This window comes from Syngnathoides biaculeatus, chromosome 11 (assembly GCF_019802595.1).
Source record: "Syngnathoides biaculeatus isolate LvHL_M chromosome 11, ASM1980259v1, whole genome shotgun sequence".
Lineage (NCBI taxonomy): Eukaryota > Metazoa > Chordata > Actinopteri > Syngnathiformes > Syngnathidae > Syngnathoides > Syngnathoides biaculeatus.
The window spans coordinates 9,159,719-9,170,454 of record NC_084650.1 but is presented as its reverse complement, the minus strand read 5'-3'; positions in this window follow the sequence as shown (position 1 = coordinate 9,170,454).

Below are 10,736 nucleotides of genomic sequence, written 5' to 3'. Positions count from 1 at the left end.
TTGGGGATGAGTTCCTGCCTTAAGTAGAGGAGTTCAAATAAATTGGGGTCTTGTTCACGAGTGAGGAAATAGTGGAGCGGGAGATCAATGCCATGGCTGCCGCGGAGAAAGCAAAAGAGAGACGATAAATAGGAAGTCATCCTGCTAGAATGCGCCTTTATGTGCGTCAATGTCAAGGTCCTTCTATAGGTGTAATAGTCGTGTGGCAAGTTGGCGGGGAGAAGTCTTCGAGCAACTTGGGATGCTTATTTTTAACTACCCCATTTAAGATTGGGGACAAGTAAAACAACTACCTTAATAACGTAATGGCAGGATAATACCAGCGATATTACGTGGTTACCTATGGAGGACAAGTTGGCTTGACAATTTATCCTTAATCCCGAAAATCCTTGTTACTAAATTAGGCTTCGAGCTATGTAGGACTTGATCACCCCTAACAGGCTCACTCAAAAATGTCTATTTTCCCGAATTTCTGATGCTTTTGAATGGTTTTAATCTTACTTCACTTTCTTCTAAGATGTTCTCTGGTTCAAAAAGAGCTTCAGTCTCAGAAAGGTGTCAAAAAAATATAAAACAACTCTTTTGTTCATCTGCCATAGCAGGCGGCACAGCGTGTTTTCTACAGTGACTGTCCCAGTGTGACATCTGCTAAAGACGTCGCAGGCAATATAGCCGCCACTGGGATGTCGAGTGAGACTTTTGCAACTTTGCGCTTTAATAAAGTGCTCTGCTCACTTTTTTTGGAATTGGGTTATCATCAAAGTGATGATGATTATATGTAGTTTTGGTAACAATACCCATTTTAAAATGTGTATTTTGGAGTCAGTTTCACCTTAAATTCTTCTGTCACACCGACGCCACAGCTCACCACCATTCTGTTGCCCTCATACATGTCCTGTACAATTCTAACATATTTGTCCACTACACCAGACTTAAGCAATGCATACCAAAGTTCCTCTCTTGGTATTCTGTCATAGGCTTTCTCTAGCTCCACAAAGACACAATTTAGCTCCTTCTGACCTTCTCTGTACTTTCCCACTAACATCCTCAAGGCAAATCACGCATCTGTGGTAATCTTTCTCAGCATGAAACCATACTGTTGCTCGCAGATACTTACTTCTGTCCTGGGTCTAGCCTCCACTACTTTTTCCCATAACTTCATTGTGTGGCTCGTCAACTTTATTCCTCTAGAGTTCCCACAGCTCTGCAAATTGCCTTTGTTCTTAAAAAATGGGAGCTAGCACACTTTTTCTCCATTCTTCAGGAATCTTCTCGCCTGCTAGTTTTATATTGCATAAGTTGGTCAAAACGCCACTGTTACTTCTCTAAATTGCTAACATACCTCCACTAGTATGTCATCAGGACCAAAAGCCTTTCGATTTTTCATCCTCTTTTGTGCCTTTTTAACTTCCCCCTTACTAATCATTGTCACTTCCTGGTCCATCACACTTGCCTCTTCTAGTCTTCCTTCTCTTTCATTTTCTTCATTCATCAACCTCTCAAAGTATTCTCTCTCTCATTTAATCGTGTTTTGAGAAGATTTTTATCGACAATTACGACGCTAACGGCTGTGTCGCTCACGGATGTGTGATGGGAGTGGTATAAGCAGAAACTAAAATTCAAGTGGGAATGGTCGTGTTGAAGGAAGCAGGGGTGCGGTTGCAGCTGCGACAGGAGCAAGAGGCGCCTGGGAGTCAGGCGCCATCAATAAAGGAGCAAGAGGCTCCTTTTCTACCACAACGGACCGATACAAAGTCTGCATTACTGCAGACGCTGCGCCAATCCGTCTGTCAATCTCCCGCTCCATTCTTCCCTCACTCGTGAACAAGATCCCAAGATACTTGAACATCTCCACTTGGTGGAGGATCTCATCCCTGACCTGGAGAGGGCACGCCACCCTTTTCTGACGGAGGACTATCGTCTCGGATTTGGAGGTGCTGATACTCATCCCATTCGCTTCACACTCGGCTGTGAATCGCTCCAGTGAGAGCTGAAGATCACTGCTTGATGAAGCCAGCAGAACCAGTTCATCTACAAAAAGGAGAGATGCAATGCTGAAGCCACTAAACCGGATACCCTCTATGCTTTGGCTGTGCTGATAAATGCTGTCCATAAAAGTAATGGAGAAAATCGGTAACAAAGGGCAGCCTTGGCAGCATCTAACTCCTTCTGTCTGTTGCAAATATTCTGTGTGAATGACTGGAAATATGTACAAATTCTGGATAGTATAGAAGTGGTTTTCTGGCATAATGGGTACCCACAGTGTGTCATAAAGTTCACAAACACTTTCATACATCAGTCCAGTGAACACTGTAGAACTTGCGAGCAGCAAGTTTCCAGGAGGCATACCTTTCAGCATTGGCTTGACAGTACCACACTCCACCATGACCTGCACTACGGCGGTAGATTACCTTCGTATCAGATGGAAAGCATTGGCCTCACAGTTCTGAGGACCCAGGTTCAATTCCAGCCCTCCCTGTGTGGAATTTGCATGTTCTCACTGTCCTTGTGTGGGTTTTCTCCGGCACTCCCGTTTCCTCCCACATTACAAAAACATTAATTGGACACTCTAAATTGCCCCTCGGTGTGATTGTGAGTGCAGCTGTTTGTCTCTCATGTGCCCTGTAATTGGCTGAGGATAAGCGGCTAAGAAAATGGATGGATGGAGGGATATGTAAAAGTATATATATATATATATATATATATATATATATATATATATACTTTTTTTTTTTAGTGTCATCTGACCACAAAACTTTCTCCCATGACTCCTCTGTATCATCCAAATCGTCATTGGTGAATTTAAGATGGGCCTTGACATGTGCTGGTTAACAGGGGAAACTTCGGCCCATGCATGATTTCAAACCATGAGGTCCTATTGTATTATCAACAGTCACCTTGGAAATGGTGGTCCCAGCTTTTTTCATGTCATTGACCAAGTCCTGTCGTGTAGTCCTGGGCTGATTCCTTTCTTTTCTTTTGTGGCTGCAGGAGTAAATTTGAGTAGTGAATTGTGGTCAGTGTACTGGGGTTGGGTGCCTCCACATATATCACTTTGTAAACTTACAACAGCAAGACTGGAAAATTATGGGCAGAGGATTTGTTGAAAGATTTGCCTGATAAATTGTGGTCACAAGGACCATCAGATGTGGGGCTCATAAAAGGAGGTTTGCCACTTCAAGATTAGACCCAAAAGTGAATACAGGCCCTATGCAACAGTATCCTTTAAAACAGGGGTCTCAAACTCAATTTACGTTGGGGTCGCTGGAGGCAAAATCTGGCTGAGGCTGGACCGCATATGCAATTAGAAAAAAAAAAAAAAATCCAAACTTCTCAAATGTATTTCTTATGTTTTAACACAAAATAAGATAAGCAAGACCTTGGTGTAAACAATGTTGTGTGCAAAACTACTCTCCATGTCAGCACTACTGTAAATTTCACTTACTGAAAAATGTTTCTGTAGGAATAATTGTGATCATAATTATCATACATTTGCTTCCAATAAAGAAATGCTTTGCTCTGCCCAAGATAACGCGGCAGCCTCCTAGCAGGAGATAGCAAGAACAAAAACATCTAATCATCAGAACTGTTAGAACTGCTGCCTGTTAAAGAAATGATGACCACACATGTATTCAGCAATCTTCTACACATGCACACGCACATGAACAAACATGTACACCTTGTTTCAAACTGTTTTGCTTGTCGTCTCCTTTTTGTAACATCCATGTAAATAAGGGGGGTCATAAAACTAAATAAATAGAGGTGCTGAGGAGAGGATAATCAGAGAGTGCAGTGGTGAATTGTGCGAGACAATTCCTCTCCTCTCTCCTCACGAGACTTGAACTGGTGTCTTTGCTTCTTTTTTGTCCTGTTTAATGAATGTCTGATTGGTGAGCCTGACATTTACTTGGTCCTTCGAGCTGGATCTCAAGATACCTGACGTCCAGGCAAAGACCGTGGCCACGGCACTTGAGACCCTTTCCGGGACTGGGCCTCAACTTTGCGCCTGGAGGCTGAGGGTTCACGAGAAGCCGAAGGAAGTGAAGACATCTCTGGTGAGTAGGAAACTCACACACTCATGAGGAATGAGTGAATGCGCGTCTGGGTGACTGCGGCTGAACCAAACCTCGAGAATACTCGTCACTATCGAATAGACAAATTAGTCTATAAAACTGAGAAAAGCGCAAGGTGTGTCCTGTACGTGAGCTCCGTGAAACGTGTGCATGTGTAAAAGTGTGAGTGGAGGTTCGCTACCTCATTTGAACAGGAAATTGAGTGACAACTGTTTGAGGATGCAGAGGTAAGAATTATCCGCCACTTGTGGTAGAAGCTTGAGAATTACCTCAAACGGAACGTAATTGTCACCCTGTTCAGGGGGAAGTCAGTATAGTCACCCTAGGTGAACCACTGACTCCAACAGGGGAAAAACAAAAAGCAAAATAGTTGATAAATAGCAAAATAGTTGAAACACAACATCTGAAAAAAATAACAATGATGTGTAAGGACTAGAAGTTTGTAGAAAGCAAATGTCCTACTAAAACAAAACATCTAAATTTGTGGATAACACAATATGACTTTGCTGGCCAGCTCAACATACACAAAAAATATATATAGTTAACCTGCAGGATAAAATAAGAGAAACACACACACACACACACACACACACACACACACACACCACACACACACACACCACACACACACACAAAAACAAAAAAAAAAAGCTGGACTCAAGATGATGTGAAAATGGCCATAAAAGGTATTACATCTCATAGAGTTGATAACATAACATAATTCGTCCAGGGAACGGCAGACTTGAGAAAATCTTACCACTTAAATGATGTGGAAGTACATCAAATTTGGATGACAGCAAAGTACTTTCTCAAAGCAGCAGGGAGTTCAAGGGATAACATTGCGCACTTCTACAAGATTTAAAAAAATAACAAATTTTTTTCTACCATTGGAAGAGCAAAATAAAACAACAATGAACCATTTGAAGAATATAGAATTGGAATAAATGCATGTTTTAAAGCAAATAGTGGCATTCCTGAAGATCACACTCCAGGGAGTGTGTATCAAGGGCAATTAAAAAAATGCTCTTCATGTGAATTCAAATAATCCTATAAAACAATGGATTGAAAAACATTGGGTTGACAAACCGACTGGCAACCTGTAACAATACGTTAACCAAGCACTACACGCAGAAAGACTGCTACAAAATAAGAAAAAGAAAATTGACACCTTTCTGACAGAGAAAGGAGAAATTTATGGAGCTTTATGTGAAACATTTAATAATTGTGGCCTCAGATGAGGAAGAGAACAGCCATCTCCCCATCAAAAATGTCATAATTAATGCTCCCAAAATGCAACTTTTTAATTTGTCCCATAATTTTTTTTGGGAAGAGATGGCTTGCTGAAACTAGGACTGCGCTTAATTCCCTCTCTGAGAGGAAAGATAGAAGTAAACAGAAAAAAAAAGGAATTACTGGGAGGACAGTTAAATATCTTACAAAATAGGAATCTAGCGCTCGATTATTACACCTTACATATTCCAAACAAACCTCCCACAAGAACAGGAGATTTCTTGCTGCAAACAGCTTAAGACGTGATTGAACAACCACAAAATGTCGTAGGAAGTGACTCATTGCATGTGACAATGTAGTATAAGATAAACTTATAACAGCCCACACCAGACAAAATCATGATTATCTGTACTCAGATGGTATATCAGTAGTGGTGAGAGGAACAAGACTGACTGACAAACTAAATGCACTACACAAGGAATGGACACCACCACACACATCATTACAACAGGAGTGGGAGAGTTTGGGATAATTTGTTTTGGTAGTACGAAATGTTCCTGATTGGACAGAAAAAGAACCAGATTTGGATTGGGATGACTGAACTGTACAGACAATATATTATTGGACAGTCTTAAACAATCTGAGACCAGATGCTGCTGTATTCACGGTGGTATCACAATCTACACAGACAATACTGGAAAAATAGAGGAATAGCGACAACTACAGGGAACACAGTGACACATGGAGAGCTACTACAAAATTTGCTCATAGCAGTTCAATTACCAAAAGAAATACCCATATGTAAATGTGCAGTACACACATCAAATACAGACAAAGAATCATTAGGAAATGGATTTACAGATAAAACAGCAAAAGGAGCTGCAGCCAAAACCTTTATGGGATAAGCTGACCATGTAACAAATGAAGACATACTTTGAGATGATGTGTTTAACAAAATGCAACAACAAAGCTTACCAGCAGAACTAAAAATGTGGAAAAAATAAGGTACTACATTCCAAGATGCAAAAAAAAAAAAAAAAATCTACTAAAACATTTTTTAAGTGGGCGGCAATCTTGAGCCATGGGAAGTCTCAGGTCTCAACATGGGGAATGGTAGCCCTGGTACAAAGGCATTACATGATCCATGGATTTAACTTGTATGCAAAAAAAAACTTTTTGTTGGGCTTGTTTGATCTGCGTGCGACATAATCCACAAGGGAATGTGTATACAAAATGTGGTCAGTTTCCTCAAGATACACATCCATTCATCCCTCCATCCATTTTCTTAGCCACTTATCCTCACAAGGGTCGCGCGGAGCGCTGAGCCTATCCCAGCTGTCAACGGGCAGGAGGCAAGGTACACCCTGACCTGGTTGCCAGCCAATTGCAGGTCACATGGAGACAAACAGCCGCACTCACAATCACACGTAGGGGGAATTTGGACACAATGATAGATTTAGTCTAACTATACATACATTACAAGCACGTAAGGGTCTAATTCCATTCAAAACACCGTTTGAGAGAGCATACAAATTACCAATATTTTCCACACAATGAGAGATAGACGAATGATGAAGGGAAAAAAACACACACACAAGTGGGTCCCTTTCAGGAGTTATTAACAACCCCAAACATCTTAAAAAAATTGCAAAAAGGGTACTTGAGTTAATTTGTTCATTGTAGGAAAGTTTTTGCTTTTGAAACCATTGTTAACACAAACAAAACTTATTTGTTTTTATTGCGCACTTGTAAGATAGCTGTTCTCATTCCCACTGCCAAGGTTGCTGTAGTCCGGTTACACATGGAGTGAGACTGCTGTCATAATGGCAACTAAAAGTTAAATTTTACTGTTGGGTGTTGGATGAAAACGCTACCCGTTATTTTCATTTTTCTGTTTGAGTGGTACCTGTGGGAACCACTCAAGGTCCCCCCCCCAAAAAAAAAGATAAAATAAAATAAAATAAAAACAAATTGGATAATTACATACAAAAAACGTGTCCAAAAGATTGTGTTGTTTGCACAGATCCAGAGATAATACCATTGCTATTAATTTATAACGAATGCAAAAAAAAAAAAAAAAAAAAGTTGGGGGATTCTGTGTATCCATTAACTTCTCTTGAAAAACAAAAAAAAAACCATTTTCTAATGGCGTGTCACTAGGAAATTTCACATGCATCAATTTGATAGGACTAGAAACAAATTGGGAATTTTATCAGCATTGATGTGAAAAGCCATTTTTGTGCCATTGTCATGGTGGTGTGTCTTTTTTATTTTTTTACGCCGTATGCCTTTCCTGATGCAACCCTTCTGCGTTTATTCGGAAAGAGAGCTGGAGCCAATCCCAGCTAACTTCGGGCAGCGGCAGATGACACCCCGAACTGGTCGCCAGCCAGTCGCAGTGCAGATGTCGACACCATCACTGAGCGGGAATCGATCTCACGCTGCCTTCATTCGAAATGTCCCTCTGAGGGAAACCCGAACACATGGATACACCTTACACACTGTAAAAGGTCATCTCAGCTGAGTCACCCAAGGGGAAAGGTGAGCAAAGACCAGCATACGGTGGGTGCAGATTTATAGTTTCTGAAAATACCTGAAGACTGGTGAAGATTTAAAAGACACTTGACTCATTTAGGGGTGACTTGGTCGACATGACTTCAAAATGGCTAAATAATATAGCATGTTGGGCTGCAACATTGACAGCCATAATGATATTTTTGTTCATATGCTACTTTTGGACACCTGTAAAGCTGACAAAAATACATAACAACAGAATCTATAGTTATACTCAGTCAACTATGCCTACCGCACATAAGAGAAAGAGGCGCAACCTCATTTCAAATAACATTTGTAAACAACCATGCGGGATTCACCGAGGTGTGAGAGGAGGACTCCATGTGTGCCTCCCAGTGAATCAGTTCAGCACTTTTTCAAATCCCACTTCCTTCTCATCATTTGCCAATTTAATGCTACCTTAAACCCGAATGCCATCCAAAAGAGTATGTATACTATGGAGGGAGTATTTTAACCGAAAAAGCCTGAGGAAAATTTTTTTCATTAGAAACAGAAATCCCAACACAATGTACCCTGGAGGTAATGACTAAAACAACTCCAAACAACACTTGTCAGAAATGGAAAAGTGTTTATCCAACAACTAAGGCAGTAAATGATAAATTGATATTTTTTACTAATGTTGCATTGGCTAATTTCTCCTGTGTTAGCTAACAGGCACAGATTTTAAGGTGGGAAGTCTCAACAAAACATGGTGTCATGATATCCATCTGCAAACTGCCCCACTGCTCCCACTGCTCCCATGCAGCGATTTGTTGTGGTGGTGTGTTGGTCAAAAGTTGTATGACACACTGATAAATGCAGCAGGAACGTGTATACTGGTATCACTGCTCTTATCTGTGACTGTGTTTCCATCCAAAGCAGAGGATATACAATTGGCCGCATCCATCTTTGGACCTCCCCTTGGGTTCTCCCGAAGGCGAAGGTCCTCTTGGAAAGATGGAGATCTGACATACATTGATGCAAATGGCATCCCAACTGCATACCAGATGAGTATAAATTGGTTAACGAGATTGCTGCAGGATGGGAATCCATCTTGTTATGGATAACTCTAAAATAAAAACGTTGACAGAATCAACTACATACCTTACAATGTACAGAAACTAGGTAATTATACGGAAGCAGCCTTTATTGCCATAAGGGAACAATCAGCTGCAACCTCACTCATGACGTTCCAGAACCGCATAGCGGTCAACATGCTCCCGGCCGAGAAGGGTGGCGACTGCTCAATGTTCGGTGACCAGTGTTGTTTTTTCCAAATATCACAGCACCTGATGGGTCACGCACAAGGGCCATTCAAGGCCTCCGCACCCTGAACAGCAAGATGACGGACCACTCTGGTGTAAACACATCAGCCAGGTCTGAGTGGCGGGGAAAAAAAAAAAAAAGTTTGGCAAATCTAAAAATTTGGTGTTCTCTGTCCTAATTTCTATAGCTGTTTGCAGCTATTCTTGCATTGTGTGGATGTTGTTATATTCCCTGCATAAATGCATCACTTAAACAACTTAGAACCACTGCTATTGCCCCGACAAATTCAAAATTGGCAGAAATATATCCATTATTGGCACAACAGAGTAATGACAGTGATATTGTTGACCACGATGATGACGTTATGAATTCTCTTCCAGACCTGTTCTCTGATCCAGAAGATTACAAGTAATTAGTGCTATATTTTCCTCCGATTGTAAGCCGAAAGGGTGATCTATTAGATGATTTAAGGATTTGAGCAAATGTAGGATAAACAGGAGGATAGTGTAGAAATAATTGTAAATAGTATTAAGTAACTGCTTCTGACTGCAATGAAGAAATGCTTTGCTCTGCTCCAATTCAGTTACGGTTTCTGCCTGCAATGAAGAAATGCTTTGCTCTGCTCCATTTCAGTTGCTGTCTCTGCCTGCAATGAAGAATGCTTTGCTCTTCTCTAGAAAACATGGTAGCAAATGTAGGATAAACAGGGGGGAAATGTAGGAATAATTGTGATCATAATTATCATACATTTGCTTCCAATAAAGAGATAGCAAGAACAAAAACATCTAATCATCAGAACTGTTACAACTGCTGCCTGTTAAAGAAATCATGACCACACATGTATTCAGCAATCTTCCACACATGCACACACACATGAACAAACATGTACACCTTGTTTCAAACTGTTTTGCTGTTCGTCTCCTTTTTGTAACATCCATGTAAATAAGGGGCGTCTTAGAACTAAATAAATAGAGGTGCTGAGGAGAGGATAATCAGAGAGTGCAGTGGTGAATTGTACGAGACAGTTCTTCTCCTCTCTCCTCGCGAGACTTGAACTGGTGTCTTTGCTTCCTTTTTTGTCCTGTTTAATGAATGTCTGATTGGTGAACCTGACAGTTTCCCTACTTGTTTCAAGCCCGGTCGATGTCACGCACTCGAGACCTAAACACCCTGATCCAGACACTCATCAGTGCTGTGCACAAAACTGTAAAAGTGTAAAAATATACAGTACAACTCGAGGGCCGCACTAAGATTAAACATTCATGTTAAGGTGGGGGCCACAAAATATCTCGCGGGCTGCAAATGGCCCCCAGGCTACCAGTTTGCGACCCCTACTTTTAAACCATATGTGCTTGAGGGCATTAAACCTGTGAAAGACGATTTGCTGAAAGCTAGGCTAATTGTGGAATGTAATGATTCTCCGTACAATATGACTATTTTCCAGTCAAAAAGGCTCCACCTTCCGTGGGATGGAGGATGGTCCAGGATTTACAAGCTGCAAATGCTACTATTATACAACGTGCGTTATGTGTGTCTGATCCACATACACTATTGAACAGTTTGAAGCCAGAAGCTGCCATTTTTACTCTGATTGACATCACTGTCTCTCCCTGT